We start from the raw sequence: 18903 nt of genomic DNA, 5'->3' as shown, positions 1-18903 counted from the left end.
TTCACATATGATCCCTGTAGCTGTAATTCTTAGGTACGTAAATGGAAAAGCAGCAGCAAGACTCAAAACATTATGTGGCAGAAACCTAATTCTAAACCTCCACCTATGCACACACACACTCAGACGAGTATTCCCAATTGTTTTGCATTATTCATTTAATAAATTAATTTTGGTTTTAGCTTTAGCTGACATTTTAAAACGTTGCTTCCTAATGATGGACCTGGGAAACTGTCACTTTTGTGTATTCAAATTGATAGTCTCACATAGAGCTGATGACCTCAGGCCAGGGAAGACTGCAATACTGAATCTTTGCCATGAAAATGTGGCACTTCCAAGGGACCTTTTCTTAGCTGGAAGGGAAAGCTACTCAGCCGAGTAGAAGTTGGAGAGATTTTGTTAAAACATATTCAGTTGGTTCTCATTGTGAACAACTTAATTTTTAATTGTAACATTTCAAATTCGCTTCCTGACTTTTTGCGACAAATTCTGGTATGCAAAACTACTTGTGTTGCAACATTGGCATTTTGATTTAAAGAAGCACAGGAGGTTGGTAAAACCTGATTTTTATACTTATAATGGGGAAATCCTCCCAGCCAATTCAATGCGATCATTAAAGAGTCTACATGTCTTTCAGCAAAATACTTGTCAAAACCCCCATGTACTTTGTTCTTCTCTGCATTGCTTCCCAAAAGTAACGTTTCCAGTTTTTAGTGAACTATGCTGTAACGCCCTCTGCTGGTATTAAGCTGGTAAAAACACTGTAGATTTCCATTTTAGGTGATTTTTAAAGAGGTATAAAAATGGTTTAAAGACTGAGTGGCTCAAACCACTATGATCTTTTAGATACCCACCAGTATCTTAGGTGGGTAAGACTCTGTAAGAGGCTTTTAAGTAAATCCAGACAAATTGATCTTAAACAATACTAACTTTAACATAAACTGACACCCATTTAACTTGGGGAAGTTAATTCTGCATTAGCAAATCAGGACTGTGAAAGTCTTACCAGAATGGTCATGTTAAATGTCAGTATTTCAGATGGAATTTCAAAGATTTTGGCTTGCATTTTACCCAGTCAACACATACTGAAGCCACTATTCAAGCAAGGAACTGAAGCACGTGATAGTTTTGGTCAATATTTGGGATACCTTTAAAGAAAATGGGAATAACAATTTAGACAGTACATGTAGAAAAGAATCCTGCTTAAATACTTTCATGGCATGAATACATGGAAATAAGTAAATACTGAAAATCAGCTTTTTTCCTTCCCAACTTGCTACTGTCTTAAAGAAAGCTTAGTGAGATGCTACCAAGGGATTAATTAATACTCTCTGTGAATAAATATCAAACACAAAAACATCTGTGCAGCATGATTAATCACGTGATTTTTTTTTAAGTGCCATATCATTTGAAGTATGTATTTCATAGTGCCTTGGTTAAAATTGCCTTGATTAGACATGCTACTGATAAAAAGAAGGTCTAGAATGTTCTTGGTTTTGTCTTTCAATTCTCTCATGAGCACAGAGTAAAAATCATAAACCTGGCCTGAATTTGGCATCTTGGAAATGTGACTGAGAGTATCAAAGCTGCTTTGCAGAGGGGGATGTTCAACTGCCACTGAACTGCCCTTGGTATTCTTGAAAATCCCACCCTTAAACCTTTATTGTGAATCTCTTGAAAGAGATTTTTGCTTCAAGCTATAAATCTTCCCATCAAATATGCAGGGCAAATCACCAATTAACAGGAGATATGAAGGATTTTCTTGATTACAGTTTGGACATGTATTTCTCTGGAGAGCTGCTTTTGTTCAAAACCAGCCTGTCTCCTCCATGCTCGAGCACACAGTATGTTTCACAGTCAAAAATTGGACAATTTTAGTGCACTAGACATATGGTTTGAATAGTCTAAGATCTTTTCCTGAGACAAATTGTTATACAATAGGTGACGTCTTATTGTTTTGACACAACATCATTTTAGATGGCAGAAACGTCCTGCTTCTGTGTGACACAATGGCATCAGATCCAAATGAATGTGTGTAGATGTGGTAATAAACATGTTAAAGGCAAACATTAGCACTCAATACTATTGTGTAGATTTAGGCTAATCCTTAGAGGATTTGACATTCTTGGATCTTCCACATCATAAGCTGGCAGTAGGTTGAGGTGACAACCCACTGCCTGAGAGCAGGTGTGGGAGGCATGCCTGCCACTTTACAGATACGTATGAAAAGCTGGAGTCCATCTGTTTTCTTCCCCAACATTTTAATGATTTGCCATATCTCTGATTAACCATGTCATTTAAGCCACAGTGAAGACAAATTTCAAATAGCATAACGTAGCTCACTTTGAAATATGCTTTGCTCTGACGAGGACTGTAGTTGGGTTTATTCTGTTTGTTTGGGTTTAGGTTTTAAACTTCGCATGTGAGCTACAGGAAACAGTTTGCTCAGTGATCAGAGTTCCTATCAGTGAAATAAGGTGATGACAAGACTTTGTGAAATTTGTTTTATTACTTTCTTGGAAGATGTTGTCTCAAATTGTCTCTTATCACTGCTCATCTCTGTTTATTAAACAATGTATTACAGGTAATGTTAGTCACAATTATATGCAACCGTTTCTTAATAAAAAGGTTAATGTTGTGTCTAATGGCTGAAACAAGACATCTGGAAGAAATAGCATATTCTTTTGTTACCCACTGAATTCAGGACAACCTACTGATTTAACATTGATTTCACACTTGAATAGTGGGGAAACTGAAGGAAAGAACACAATAGAAGTGCCATCTTAATGAAAGGAGGGGACATATTTCTAGCGTCTTGGTACACAAACATATGGATTGCTGTAGGACTTTAACAGTGTAATGAAATATAGCAGTCATGTGATTTCCTTGCCCCAATGCTCCCATGCTTGACATAACACTTTAGGTAGAGCACAGGTCTCAGTTCTTGGCAGGGTGGTGAAGGGGATGGAAAACTGTCCCGGTATAGAATAAATTTAAGTTAATCCAGGGATGGTAACCTTTTCTGTAGCATAGCAATCTTCTCTGGCTTTCACAATCAAGCACATACTAACAGCAACAGGCAGAAAGGAAAACTGAAAGGCCTTGTCTCTTTAATATTCTATTACTGTGCAGGTGACAGTCCTGTGAGTCTGATTGAGTTTCCATAACCATAAATTTATATCCAAGTCCATATGCAAAGTAACATGTCCACTCATTCTTCAGAAATTTGCCATTTGAAACATTGCTGTGTCCAAATCAGAGCACAACAAGTCTACCTCATGACTTCTGTGGTCATGACTCCTAGAGTAATATGAAAGTCTAATTTTGGTCATATCCTGGAAAAACTAGGAACATTGTATTTCTACCCACAGAAAAAAAAGTAACAACAGATAAAAAGCTTTCTGGGTGCATTTATGCCAAACTGTTAATAAGTTTAGTAAGACACATGAAATAGATCTCTAATTTTTAATTCAGACACCAGCTTCGGTGTCAAATTATTATTATTATTACAAACCACCTATAATAAAATGGTAGTGAAGAGTCAGGGGAAAAGTGGAGTCTTCATTTCCCATTCTCTGTAAAATAAGGTGTTTTTCTGAAAACCTTAAGCAAATACAAGTTTGTCTTATGAAGCCCAGTACATGGGCTAAATGGGTGAAATTTAAATGGACTTTATAAGATTAAACTGGTTAATTAAGTTGTCTTTTCTATCTTAAATCCTACAGATCATGCAACTGATACTAAATAATATATTATCTAGGAGATGAATATCACTATTTCAAAGATTTTATATACTACAACTAATTTAAAAGGTTTTGTTTGTGTCTGCAACTATAACCATGCCACAGCTTGCAGAAGATTATTTTCTTATTCTACTGACAAAAATGAACATAGATCCAAAACATGATAGTCTGTACCCACAAAATGGGACTGAATTACTCCTTTAACACCTCTTTGTTTTGTGGTTTACAGACTACAACACAAGATGATTACGCTCATGTTTCTAATTATAAAAGTTAAGGGAATTTTCATATCTTTCAATGAAGCAATGTCTTCAGTTGATTACAAGTAAGATTGGAAAGCAAATCCTATAATGAAATATATGACACAGTTGTACTAAATGCAATCACAGATTGCTCAACAAAGATGCCAATAAAGTGAAATAAATACAACTCCTCAAATGTTTTGATGAAGCAAGTAATTAAAGGTTTTCTAGTATATAGTTTCATGGAGTACAAAGAATGAATCGCATAAAATAAAGGCAAGACACTAACAACCCAATTTCATGCAGAATTCCAACTCCTGAAAGGTTTGAAGCCTCAGGCACTTAGAATTTACTGTTCTCATTCAGAGAAATGATTTGCAGACCTAAATGAATATTTTAAGGTTTTTTTCTTTGAGTCAAATGATCCATCTGTTTACTAAAACAATTCACTGCAAAGCCAAAGAGGTCATTTCAGGGTAAAACCTCCATCTCAGCAAAGGGTAAACCAAACAGGGTGTCAAGTTGAACTATTTGAAGTATAAAACAACATCAGATAATGTTTGATGATGGTCAGATTGTATGATCTTTCTGCTGCAGCATTTTTAAGACTTGGATGCAAAGAGTAATTTTCTTGGAAAGTATAACATTAACAAAGATTTCTGTGCCGTTTTCCTAGTTTTATGCTGTCAAGCAGTGTTGATAACAAACATTGTATGTAAAATTTCGTATGCTTTCCCACTTACTAAACAACTTACACCCACACTATCAGACAAAGAAGTGTTTGTCAGGAGGGTATGAATTTTCAAGCTAAATCTAAGCAGCAGGCATATGCCAGAGAATGTTTCTCATCTTCACCCATTTTAGAATGAGCGATTCCATTTATTTCAAGTTGCTAATTTGCAGTAAAGTTGGAATGCTTTGATGTGGGACTTGGTGGCTGGGGGAAAAGAATAAAACCAGGATAGAATATGTTCTTGTTGAATCAGGACATTGAGTAGGAAAAAGTTTGTCTGAAATGAAATTATACCATATTACCTAAATTTAACATTACCAAAAATTGCAGTGGTATTAGGTTTATAGCACAGCTTCTACTCAAATTGAGTGATAACTTCCTTTAAGTGGATTATATTCTCAAAATAAGAACTTACTTTTACTTCCTAAAATAGAAAAAATAATAGAGAATTATCCATGATTCTTTTCCTATTCCATTCAATGGAAACAGGCAGGTAGAAATGCTGTATTTAATGGCTCTGCAGATAATACAGAATCAAGTGGAGGAAACTAAATTAAGAAAAATACCGTGGAGACAGTATTGTCTATACTCTTACCCAGTGTGTGAAAGTACAGCACTGGGTCCCAACCTGAGTTTATTGGTGTATTTGCAACATCACATACAGTACAGCTCTGCAGAACCTAGGGCTCAAAGAAGAGCCTGTTCTGTTGAACCCAGATTTCCTTGCCATGAACATAAATATCAGTCATTACCTCCACCAGAAAATTCCAAGAGCGTTTGTTTTACTCCTGTGTTTTTCAAAAGTTTGTCTTACATCCAAAGTGAAAAATTTGTAGAACATTTTCTTTTCTGCACTAATGACTTCTGTGTACCTGATTGGGAATAGTGTTTCACAGGTCAGCTGTCTAAAAGCAAGTTCTGTCCCAATTGCATCTACAACCAACACAGGGAAATTGGCAACTCCAGAGGCTTTTTAAGGGATGGATCTTCACACCTATCTCGGAACTGATGAATCATCTTCTGGAAGTGCCTGTTTCTGCCCTCTATTGTATGATTGGTTTAGACTTGGCCTAATGACTTTTCATACACCTGAAGTTAGGCAAGGCAAATCCAGTTTTTACATGTAATACGTGAGATCCACTTGAGTTGGCCTTGTTCTGTTTGGAAAAGATGTTCACACAAAGGTATTTTCAGTATCTATCTTTAGATATATTTAACACAGGTCTTTGAGTTAGTAGACAGTCTGTGAAGAAGCAGTGAAACTTCTAACTAAGAGCTTTGAATCTGAGTGGTTTGGCTGTCATCTGATTGAATCAAGCAGTTTCCTTGATTAGTTTCACAGAAAATTCTAAATCAGCATTTTTATCCATAAATTAATTAAAAACTGAAGTGGCTGTAAGAAAGGATAGACTAATTACTCTGCAGTTTCCTTTACCACCACTACATTTTTCGTACCATTATGCAAGGACAAACAGACAAATGCAACTGTATTTTCCTGGCTGGCAGTTCTGCAGTACAAGAGGAAATTACTCAAGCCATAGCAAAGGATTTGTATTGAGTCTTACATGTACACAATGTGTGTGCTTCTCTCTTTGCCCCCTTTGTCATTTACTCATTCTTGTATTTCAGAAAGAAACCATAATGAACTCTCTGTGCAATTAAGATGTTCTCCTAATGTCTGTATTAGAGGTCCTGACTCCCTCCCAAATTACCTTTGAACAAAATGCTTAATTAAGCTTGCTGTAAGGTGATTGGCTCCCTGATGTTGAATATCACAATAGTCCATCAGCAGAAAAAAATCTTTTCAGCTTTTTCTATAAACCCACATCACTTCTTGGCTTATAGACATTATATCGTAAATGTGCAAAAGTCACATCAACAGTCTAATAAAGCACACAGGGCACATGATGGTACTATTCATTCTTCCAGTAAAATTTCTTATTTTATTTTTTATTTCCATAACCCTGGAATTGCAAGAGATCCTTCTTCAGGGACAATGTTGCTGCTTCTTGTGCCCAGTTTTGGAAGACACATTTTCCTTTGAAATTTGGGAAGATGACAGAGAAATTGTAGTGGTTCTATGTAAAATATTAGCATCAAACTCAAATCTTATTTCTCCAAACAAGCTACACATTAGACACGAAGCAGGTGAAGAATAAATAAATAATAAAGAATAAATATCTATGGCTATCAATTGAGAAAAGAAACCAGTAGAGTTCCCCATGTTCTGTACTCCATAATGTGTGAGGACGATGACAGAAAGTAGCCTCTTGCTTTACTGTTTTCACATCTCTTTTAATATCCAAGCAAGTGTCTGATCCTTACTCTTTGTTTTCAAAGCCATGGATAAATTCTTCCAAAGCTCTTCAGATAAATGGAGAAAACATTTATGTGAAAACGTATCTGTTGCTGTCTTTCTATTTCCTCTTTCAAATCCATTCCTTTTTCACGCTTCTTTTATGCTACTTCTGAGATTATTAGACACAAGCTAGAGGTAAAATACCGATACTACATAGATTTAAACTCAGAAGAAAAAGATGCCATCTTTAAAATGATTTAAAGAGTACAGGTGCTTTATATTAATCAAATTCTTTTTTGCTTTGAGTATGTCAATTTAGGTGCTTATCTGTTCGTGTTCTGTCCAGATAAATTACTGCTAATCATGTTTGAGGGCATGCTTAAGAGTTTTTAGACTGCTTATAGATATACTATTTCAAAACTATCATAAATATTGTACTCTAACAGCTATAGTGCATCTCAATAACATTCAACCTAATTCATAATCATTGCCACCTACTGTGCTACAGTAGGAAACCATAAAAGCATGTTGTAATTAGTCTGTGCCAACTAAACTGGAAATATACAGTAAATACTGAGGTAGATATCACAGCCTTACCTGCTTGTCTATCACTGTATATTTGCATATTAAAATTGTTACGAATTTATTGCAAGATTGTAGCGTGTCCTATATATTTAAACCTATTCCACTTTCTTATGGGAGTAGGCTGTTAGCAGGAGAGACAGAAGAACCAGTCCTTTCCAACCTTAACTATTCTACGATTCTCTGATTCTATGATACTACTTTCATTTCTCATTGGGAAAGACAGTTTTAAACTGGGAGAGGATGATAGGATCCAAGTTGATTCAAATAACAAAATCAAACCTTTTTTGACTCAAAACATAGAGGTTCAGGTGAGGCACACTTCCAGTGAGTTGCAAGTCTGTTATTTTTCAGTATCACCAATAAAATTAAATGCAGAATATAAGATGATCAACTTGAGACTACTAAAAACCTTTGCAAGTGGCAAAGAACCCTTTGGAAAAGATGTGGTGTGACTTGGCTGATGTTGCAAGGTACAGTCATATAAAGCGCTTACTGAGAGAAGGGAGTAGGAGTGGGTAAAAGGAATCAGAAAACTTTGCCATGAATTTCCCATGATGATATTATGCTTCCAGGAGGAGATAAGGGGAAAAGTGAGGGAGGGGAAACGGGGGAAGCAATACTGAAGACAGTTTGGATGGAGTGTATTGAAGGAAACCAGGGAACAGGTAGATGCACAAAGTGACAGCAGTGCTCTAATGAGAAGTGGAAAGGATTGGAACAGCTTCAGCAAGTCCAGTAGTATAGCAATAACCCTGAGAAACCTAATGACATTTGGGAACTTAAATAAGGTCTTGTATCTAGTCTGGATGCTACCAAGGCAAATGAAAATCTTTAACAGCAGCATCAGTTGAGTTCTTATTCCAGTGTTGTGACAGTTACTCGCTGTTCATCAAAAGGCTGTGCTGTTGAGAGGAGGACTGGGTTATGCATTAAATATCTGAATAGAAAAAATAATCACCCTCTGAGCATACAGACGTTCTTATCCCTTTCTGAATAATACTCCCCTCATTTTCTTTGTCAGGAGTCAAAATGCTCAGTGTTTGACAGGGACTGGACTTTAAGTATCATCTCCAAACATCACTGGTTTTATATTTTCCTTTCTGCTGCCTATCTTGTAAATATGATTTCCCAAACTCAGTGCCAGCCACCACTCTTCTTCAATCAGATTCTTCCTAGAGACTCACAAGTGTCACATCAACCAATCCAGCACCTCATTACAAAACAGGGGGTGAAACACTGGGAAAAAAAAAAGCAAACAAAAAAGAAAAATGTAAATAGCATCACTTCTTGGTTACCAGGTGCATCTTATCTTATCTCTTTCGTCTCCCCGGCTGTAAATTCCTTAGGGCTAGGGGCTGTCTTAACAAGTGCTTTGTAGAGTGTTTATCACAGCCACAGCGTCAGGCATGTGTTCTAGCACAGTGACAAGTATGTCACAGAGCTACTTTCAGCTATTGCATGGTCGCTTGTGCAATACTACTTTGGTATTAATATATGTCACATGGTTTATTATTGCAATAGCAAAACAAAAATCAAGATAATTGGATTTATTGTCCCCATTCTAGGACAAAACCTCAGAAATTAGTGCCCAACCTAACTTCTAAAAGGACTGCAACATGAGGAGATGTGTGAGCAAAATGAGTATTTAATTTGTTCACTCTCAGTTTCTTCCTGCTGAATTTTGCTTCTGCTTTGTTGAATTTCCACATGCTGGTCAGATTACATGAAACTTGGCAAATGGAACTGTCTTTATACCAAATTGCAAAACAGATTTGTAAAAACTGTCATGAAGTCAGGACTTGCCATAAATCCCTACATTATGAGCAGTACCATTTACCTATTAGCTGACACCAGCCATTCAAAGCATGTGTTTTTCAATGTATGTCCATCCAATTTCTGTTCAACTGTATTTCTGCATAATGTTCTCACTTTTAAGTGTGCAGATTTCATTTGCTATCAATGTAACTTAATCCAAAATCCATGGCATATTGGCCATTTTTAACCTAGCCCTTTCAAAGGGGCCTATAGAGTAAGTTTGCTTTTTTCCCCCCCACTCCTAGAAAGAGGTGATACTAAAGGAGCACCCTGTCATTTTTGTCTCTTCTGGGATACTGATTTTTTATACTTTCTATTCATATTCCAAAATTACAGTGGTAATACTTCCTATTTACTTTATTCTTTTCTGCAGTTTCTTAATCTGCTTTTCCAGCAATCTGAGTGAAGCAAGTAGGTTGTATAAATAGAAATATTTTTGTCCAGTGGCTTAGTACATTATGTTAGGCAGTAAAACAAAAAGCATAATTTCAGGGCTGGGATTAGACTTAACAGATCACAGTTTTCCTTCTTATCTTTACCTCCAATAGAATTATACATCATCATATACATATCAAGTTGAACTGCAATTTTCATAGAAGCCTAATAGTCTGCTTACAAAACTACATGTTTAATACATGCTTTATTCCTTCAGGTAGACCAAGACATGTTAATATTAGGACCACATGACAACAGTTCATCTGGCTTATATTCCAACAATGAACAAGAGCAATGTTTCACATTTGAGCTAACAAGACACAGGAGAGCTATTCAACAGTTCTCAGCCTCTCATGTATACACACTGTGGTCATCACAGACTTAATGGTAGCTAATATTAAGAACAGAGCTAAACCCAAAGTTCCACTTAGTTAACAAGCAATGCCACTCTTTTAACTCTACTTCCTTGTAAAAGACATGGGTGTGCTATTGAATAACTTCTCCCTACTTCCGCATGGAGCAGAATTACATTGACTCATTATTTGTACGACCATTTTTGTGGTGAGTCCTGGAATGGAGATATACACCCTTTTACTAGTGCTAGAATCATAAAATAGTTTGGGTTGGAAGTGGCCTTCAGAGGTCATGAGTCCAAGCACCCTCCAGTGAGCAGGAACATCTTCAACTAGACCAGGTTGCCCAGAACCACATCCAGCCTGGCCTTGAATATGCCCAGGGTTGGAGCATCCACCACCTCTCTGGCCAATCTGTGCCAGTGTTTTACCACCCTCACTGTAAAAAATTTCTTCCTCACATCTAGAATATGTCCATGCACTTGAAAGTGATAAAAAGCAACAGAGAATTTTGGGCTACGTACACTTTGCTTCCTAAACCTCACTGTTTAGAGTGTTCTTCTAAAACTAATGAGAAGTGCCGCTGCTAAGCAGAACTGCTAAGACTTTCTGCTAGCCAAAAGAAGGAGGTCTGAACTTATTACTTAAAAGGACTGATTTGGCACCAGTTACAGGCTTCTGAGAAACAGTGCAAATGCAACAAATGGCTTATTTCATTAGAGTTTGGTTGGAGTTATTTTCATAGATGCTGTGTATGACAGATTTAGGCAGCTATAAGGACGGAGCTAAGACTACCTCTCATCTGGTGGGGGAAGGAACCCAGCCAGGGAGTTAGTATGGGCTGAAACAGGCTCTCCAGTCAAGTTTAATCCAGTAATTGCCACGGGGAAGTAAGGACTCACTAGAATGTACATTTTGCTGTACATCCCCAGTGCAGAACGGGTAAAGCAAAGGTAACGCTTAGTTAACAAGGATCCATGCCTATGAATAATATTTTCAGCCTCTGACTGAGCTCCAAGTCTCAAAGTACGTGACAGAAATATATCCATTTCCTACAAGATGAAACGTTACACCTAACCTATAATCACTGGAAGGCTTACTTTTTAAAACTCTCCATTTGGTATTGAAATAAAGAGATTTTTCCATTTAAAATGAAAGAAGAGTAAAGACATCATGCGGAGGGTATTATGCAAATTAAACAGAGTCCATACAAACCAATTAGTTTCAAGATCAGAGGTGACATATTTTCTAACTAATACCAGTTTAAGGTTTTACTGATGAGCCTATGAATAAATATACCCTTACAGGAACATGTACAAAAGAGGATAGAGTACCTACAGAAGAGGACCTAATTTTCCCTACCACTAATATGTCATATTAATAAACAATAACCTCGGAAGAACAATTTATAAATTAAAGAATTCCTATTATTGTCCTGTAGTCATGAGTTTACACAGGATTTACAAACTAAAAACTTGCTAAGACCACGGACATAATGGCTACATGCCTGGGAATTCTTATAACAGACCCTTTGATTCAGAATATACTGGAGCAAGCATTCATTTGGTGGTTTTCCGTGTGTTCACAATAACACCACCTGCCCTAAAACGGCTGCTTTGAGTCAGCTCTCCCCCAGTGCAGTTGGCTAGTGCTCTCCAGTGCATTGCATGCTCTTAATAGCAATGTACTATTTTTTCCCAAATACCACAGCATCTATTCATTTGGGAATCTTTGGCAAGCTGGAGCAAGGCCAGAGAGTATTTCTCCTACTCTGACTACTTCTGGCAGAACAGCCATCCACAAACTTGTTGCTTCTAGCCGAATTACTAGGGGTGCATGGAAATTGTATTCATGGCTTCATAAGGAACTGTGCAACTTCCTGTTCAGGAACCAGATAAGAATAATATTCAAACCATGAAGTATTTCACTGCTAAAGACAGCATTCTCAAATTTTCTCTTTACTACTACTAAGTTCTATAAGAAGCATTTAAAAAAGGAAAATTTAAATGTCCAACTCAATCTTTATCTTATTAAAACACTTTATTTTTTCCTTTAGCTTTTTAACTTTTTTTTATTCATCTGAAATGTTTTGATTTTGATAAATCACCATTTCAGATGAAAAACCATGTCTTGCTAAATATTAACTCCCTCTTCACACATTAACCTTCTTAAAAGGGAATTACATTTAAATGTAATGCACCAGCAATCCCTATTGGAAGGCTGTGCCAGAATTTCACTTCCATGATGCGTAGATGCCTTTTTCTAATTCTTAAAGTCATTTATAGCCACTTTATGCCTTCTTAGCACTATGCCAACATCATCTTTATGTTTGATCATTACTTTCTTTTTACCTGATGAATATTTCCTGCTGAATGCTTCTGGGGCAAACTTTGTTTCTGTATCACTGTTTACCAGTTGACATCTTGTGATTGATATGTACACTCAGGTGTTTCTCCTTTATCATTTCACAATCAAATTTGTGGTAGATAATATAAGACCCTTAGTCTATGACCTTGTTCTTTACATACTAAGTCCCACTTCAGTTTTGCTAGTCTTTATGGTCAATACAGCTTTCCCTAAATGATGCTCTGATATTCTGTATTTAGAGTATTTCCAAATCTTATCATGTGCTCATACAAGGATGGTTATGAAAACCAGTAATCTAAGGCAGAGCAAAGACAAATATTTGAAGGATTCCACTATTACTTTGATAGTGGAATCAGCTTCAATATTTCTATACTTCTCTATTCAGCATCACCCTTTAAGCTGCTTACTCAATTTACCAATCTTATACTAGTTTCAATTGCTGCAGTGTACTTTAATATTTTTTTACAAAGAATAGAAAAAATACGTACCCAAGTCCATGTATATCAAATATCTGCTTTTCTTTCATCTCAAGGAATCAGTTATCAAAAACAAAAAAAGAGATCTCACCATTTTTCTTCAGTCATCAAGTACAGAGTCTTATTCCACTTTCCTACCTTCCCCTCTCTTTCTCAGCCATAAATATGAAATCTCATTTAACACCACTGTGATCAGTGTTCTTCACAGTAAAAATCAATGTGCCTGTCAACACAGTCTTTTTCCATCCACCATACTCTAAACGTAAACCATGCAAAACCACAGTTTTTCTCCAGTTTAGACCTGATACTGTGAATGTATCAGGTATGTGTGGGTAACTGAAAAGCAGGACATCTCACACCCTGGCTTTTTCATGTTGACTTTCAGCTTCCTATGAAACCCTTCCACACTAACTCTGATCTGCTGCCACCATCTCTTATCTACTGTATTTTCTACCTCCCTCAGAGAACCCCAATCCAATGTCCATTCCTCCTGCTCCATCAGCACTTCTACTCCACACCTCTCCTCACAGGAAACATGCTCCACAACTTCTGCATTTTACTACCTCGGCGTCTCTTTCTGCACCCTCAGCTCCTGGTGGAGCTCCTCAGATTGGCTGAGGGGCAAACAGGAAAGCAGTTGTGGGAAGGGGGAAGCTCGTGCCCTTCACCAGAACTTGTTCTGCTTCTAACAATGCTTTTGCCCAGAAGGAACCTCTTCCATTTTCCAGGCATCAATGGTAACATTTGTAGAGCCTGGGAAAAAAAAATATCTGGTGAGTCTGTCTGGAATATAAAACAAACTGAACATGAAATATAAGATTCAACTGAAGTATTCTTTCCAAATCTGGTATTTCCTGGAAGGCTGCTTTTCTTACTCCAGGCCCTCTTTAAGTCTTTGGTCAAAACCAGCATATCAAAAGGAATTGGCTGCAGTATCAGATTAGATCTTTTTATTATTCTTTATTCAAATTACATAAAAATAATCTTGGAAAATTTTGTTACAGCAGCAAATGGAAATACTCAGGGTAGATAATGAATCCTTCTCATGGCTGCTATAGCTCGAACAGCAGCACTTTAAATATGGCACTGATTTTTTCCCCTCAACAGTTTGTTTTTAATACACCCTCCAAAAACTCTAGAAGTATCCCAAGGCACCTTGTGGTCTTTGCGATGGTAGCTTCTGTAGCACAGTGCAACAAGTTAAAACTTCGAAAAAAGGCTGATCCCTTGGGAAACAAATAATCCATGTTTGCTTTGCCTGCCTGAATTTGTATTCTTGTGAAAGATGAGACTCCCAAGAACACTCCAGAGTAAGCCCTCCCACCCCTTAGACACAAACACACACACACACACACACACACACACACACACACACTAAAACGCTGCCACTGGTGTCTCCTTAAGGACTGATAGAACAGGCCAGTGATTCTGGGGGCATCACGTCCTTTACAAAAGTTCCCACACTCAGATGGCTGTCAACGGTGGTGCCAGTGAACCGTTACGCAAAGTCCCCCAAACACTTTGTAAACTAGGATCCGGGAGGACAATAGTAAAGTTCAGTACTGGAAAGAGATAGTGTACTGAATGCACAATGCCAAGCTTTGTCTGCAGGGGCTTCTGTTGAGGGAGAGGGCTACTTAATCTCCCCACTTGCCCTGGAGATTCTAGCTGTTTTAATGTGTCCTTTTTGAGAGCCTGTGAACTGTAGAATATAGGCTGGTAACAACTTTCTTTAGGACTGCCTCAGCAGAACCAAAAGCTGCCAACACAGAATACCAGCACAGCGGTGCTAATGAGCACAAAGAAGACCTTTAACTGTTTTTACAGCTACATGGCTAGGGTTTCATGCCATTCCTTGGTAAAGGAACTAATTCTTTGGCTTGTTTTATATGAGCCTAGCTTCTATCACACTGCAGAGGATGGCCTCTTCACCTATTTTTCTTTTTTTTTTGTCCCACTCTTTTTTGAATAATAATAAAGCCTGATGCATCTTTAATGAACTGTGGGGCTGTCAGGGCTTTCCCCCCCTTCTTACTATATGGTGTAGATATGCAGTGCGCATGTACTGACCGATTAAAAAGTATTTAAGTTATTATTGATTTATTTAAGGATGAGTGGCAAATGCAAATCAAAATTGTTGACACGGTTTAATATGCAGGGATAAACTCCTGAAATCAGTGAAATTTATGAAGTGAGAGGAAAATAAACCAATGATCTTTCCTTCAGGAATGTTCTAGTTTTTGTATTTCTAGAAAATGTTCTATTTGATGTATCTTGGGGTCTTTGGCTGTTTATTATATATTATGAATTAAAGTGTGCTACAACTGAGAAAAAAAAAGTTGAAAAAATTATGCTATACATTAAAATAGGTGCATGGTGCAAGTGCAAAGACGTAGATCCTAAAACAATAGAACAATATCAGAAATACCTTTTAGAGGAATGAATGACTTGAAGCAATTAAAGGTTGTCCTACACGAATGCAAGAGCTGTCCATTGTCCAACCAAAAATCTTTTCTTTGTTACCTACATACAACACTAACTGTATGTGGACATGTAAACCATTTTCAGTTTAGGTTTTGTGAATGTTTGTCTCTGCGTCGATTTAATGACTGCACTTGTTAATGCACTCACAACAGCTACGTAAACATTTGTATTTGACTGTTGTCTCCTTCCCTCTAGGTATCTCGATAACATATAAAATCTGCATGTGTATATATCCATATTGGTATCTGGCTATATTTTTGTTTCCTTTTTATCCTTCTTCAATTTCCTTTTGCTTTGTACTTCACTATGAATTTTTGCATTAAAAATTAAAAAGAGCACAACTGAAGTTGAAGTGATTATGAGATACTGGGCACAAAGGGCAGGTTCAAAAGCTGCAGTTAGTTGCTTTCTATGGCAGCATAAGACAAAGCGGCACAGTTTTTTTCTTTATATGTATATTAATACTTCCTATCGAGTAATAAATTGACCATAAATAACAGACGCCCAAAATGCAGCTGCATGTTTCGAAGCACACTAGCATGCTGTTGTCTCTTTGTGAATGAACAGGCTTTCTGGTGTCATGGGAAATCACAGATATTTACTCATATAACCAAATCAAAACCAGGCTGATCAGACTGAGTCCATAAGAAATGCACATGGTAGTTAATCTGGAATCATTGAATTAATTTGACTTTTAGTACTTTTGGGCTTTCTCTATCTAGAATCCTTTGTGCACCACTAACTTTTTATGTTGAAAGCTCTACTGCGAGGCAAACCTGCTTTAGCATATCCTGATGCCTCCTGAGATCAGCCAGCAAGGTGAGAACTCATGCTGAGATGCTAGCTTTACACCTATATGTCATGAGCCAAATTCATGACCTATTTTAGTAATCGTTACACACTTTGCACATGATGGCACAAGGTGGTCAATGAAGTCAATTAAATAACATGGTTTAAGGAGGAAAAAAAAAAGAGAGGAATAAACAGCTGTAGTAGGTTTCATTCTAAGTTATACTAGAATCTTGGGATACAGCTTTAGGTATTTAGCAAAAAGATAAACTATACATGGCATTTTACGGGCAATGGAGTTTTGCTTGGCAACAAGCATTTGCTGAGACCCAAAAGTTCATATAAAACCGGTAACTCAGTCCTGCTCTAGAAAATCAGGTAAAAAATTTTGCTGAAGAATTTCTAGGCAATTAAACTGAGCTCTACAGGGTCAATATTCAAAGATTTCTTCATGTAGCTAGGTTTCTAGATTTCTAGATTAGTTTTCCCTAAAAAGTGTGGCCACAATTCAAGCCCAAACCAATTGCTCTCATTTACTTTTTCCCAACGGTAGTTTGAACCAAACCTCTTCTTATGGAATGTAACTAACTTCCGAGGGTGAGTCCAAAATACTAAGATAACAATGGTGTTAGCGATGCCAGCATTTAATTAGCCACAACCTCAAACAAAACAGAACAAAACAAAGCAGAACAAAATGAAATAGAACAGAACAAAACGAAACAGAGAGATGGAGTACATTAGGTTTTGAAGACAGGAGGAAATGGGCAAACATGCTCTAAAGCAATAATCTACTAATAAAAAAAAAGCCATTTATTCTAAAATCTTGCAGGCAAGTGAAGGTTATCTAATCCATGCAAAAGCTGTAGGATGAACCTGCAGAGCAGGTAAGAAACATCTACTGTTTAGCTGCCATGTGGGACAAAAAGTCCTGAAGAACTATAAACCCAGTTGAATTTGACTTGAAGGACTCTTATGGCACCACATGGGCTTCTATCTATCTGGAGCAAACAAACACCAAAAGATGTGATAGGTGTAGATCAAGTGGCATGGCGTTTCTGAAGGCAGGTTTTATGTCACTCATACTTGCAGGCCCTGGTGCAGTGGAGCAGAAGTAAATATTTGGCGAAAGGAGGGTGAATGAGGCTGGAGCAAGGTCATGTTCACTGGCTGCCAGAACAGAAAGTTGGTGGATTGATAGATGACATAATGTTTGGTTACCATGTGAAGGAGAGACTGCTTTGGAGGCTAAAAGAAAAATCTGTTTTTCTGGCATCAACATCTTGTATTTGCAGTTTAATTTTTGGCCACAAGTTTAAGTGCAGTTTAAGTTAGTTGGCCACAAGAGATTGGTTTTGGATTCTTATGAATCAAGCGAAAAAGTGAAGAGAGAGAAAGGAAAATTAATTATATGAAAGCTACATCCACATTTCCCTCTCTGAAGCTGAAGTCCAAACGGAAAAGCTTCTGTGGCTTTACTGAGCATGGAGCCAGTGCCTGTGGCTCACTGTGGATATGGGGAGCCCCAAGGTTACTATAAATTGTAGATCCCTGCATGAATGCAATATATAGCAAATTCAGCTACATTCACACATCTGTGTTTTATTAAGTCAATATCGGTTGCCAAAATAAGTATTATCATTTCCAATAATAAATAAATAGTATTCTTAGGACTAGTCAAATACAAACTTAATTTTACTGCCACAGACAGCCCTGCTTCTATATAAAAAAAGCTAAGGCCTTGTACTTTAGGCATATTATTTTTTGTATACAGAGCATGAGTTATTTGATAGTGGAGTAACACAGTTTCCAGAAATTATCTTCTATAGCTGCAGCTGAATCTTACTAATTCATCCTAATAAACAACAGCCCAATTTGTGAGTTATATCTTGTCTATATGAGGAAATGAATGCACTGTGAACTAGTGTGGAAATTAAAAGTATACTTGCTACTCAGCACCAGCTCCTTGTATGGAGATGCTAGGATCTAGATTTATCCACCTAATTTTGGGCATATAACTGAAGAATCCAAGTTAGGAGTGGAAGCATCCTGCAGTTTTTCTATTGCCAATGAAGAATCAATTTGAGACTTCACTTATGCTCTAGAAAAATATCTCTTTTGCTGTTACCTGCAATAAATAAATAGGTTGCCTGAAATTAAATACAAAAAGGAAGTTAGGTGATATATATTCTGGTGTAAGGGTGCTCTGAAATAGCAAGACAAATGTATGCAAGGAAGCATCTTGCATAGGGGTTGGCCTGGCTCTGTAACTGGTCCCTTTATCCCCGGATCAGCTGTGAATGGGGTTTGGTACTGTGGCTGCTTATGTTGTACTGGCTCTCTATATAAAACGAGTTTTATCTTGAGGGCTGTCAAATCTATACATTTGCTTACAAGCTTTAGAAGTTCACAGTTTTCAACTGGTAAGGAAAGAGTACAAATTAAGAAAATATAATCTTCAGGTCCTTTCCCTTTCCCACCCCAAAGGACATTAGTATGTTCTGTCTGGTCTCTCAGCTTTAACATTTCCTGCTACACTCAGTGAAATTTAAACAAAATCACTTTTACAAACATTTAAATGGAAAAGT

The 18903-nt window shown here is 37.2% G+C and overlaps 1 protein-coding gene across 1 annotated transcript in view; it reads right to left on the bottom strand.

Annotated features, from left to right (window-relative positions):
- ROBO1 (roundabout guidance receptor 1) overlaps nucleotides 1-18903 on the bottom strand; it is a 707499-nt gene that overhangs the window by 316729 nt on the left and 371867 nt on the right. The gene's annotated exons all lie outside the window — the stretch shown is intronic.

Source organism: Pezoporus flaviventris, unplaced genomic scaffold, assembly GCF_033815535.1.
Source record: "Pezoporus flaviventris isolate CSIRO_AGI_PZ_B2104156 unplaced genomic scaffold, CSIRO_AGI_Pfla_v1 ptg000015l, whole genome shotgun sequence".
NCBI classification, from domain to species: domain Eukaryota; kingdom Metazoa; phylum Chordata; class Aves; order Psittaciformes; family Psittacidae; genus Pezoporus; species Pezoporus flaviventris.
This window is presented reverse-complemented; position numbering and strand designations above follow the sequence as displayed.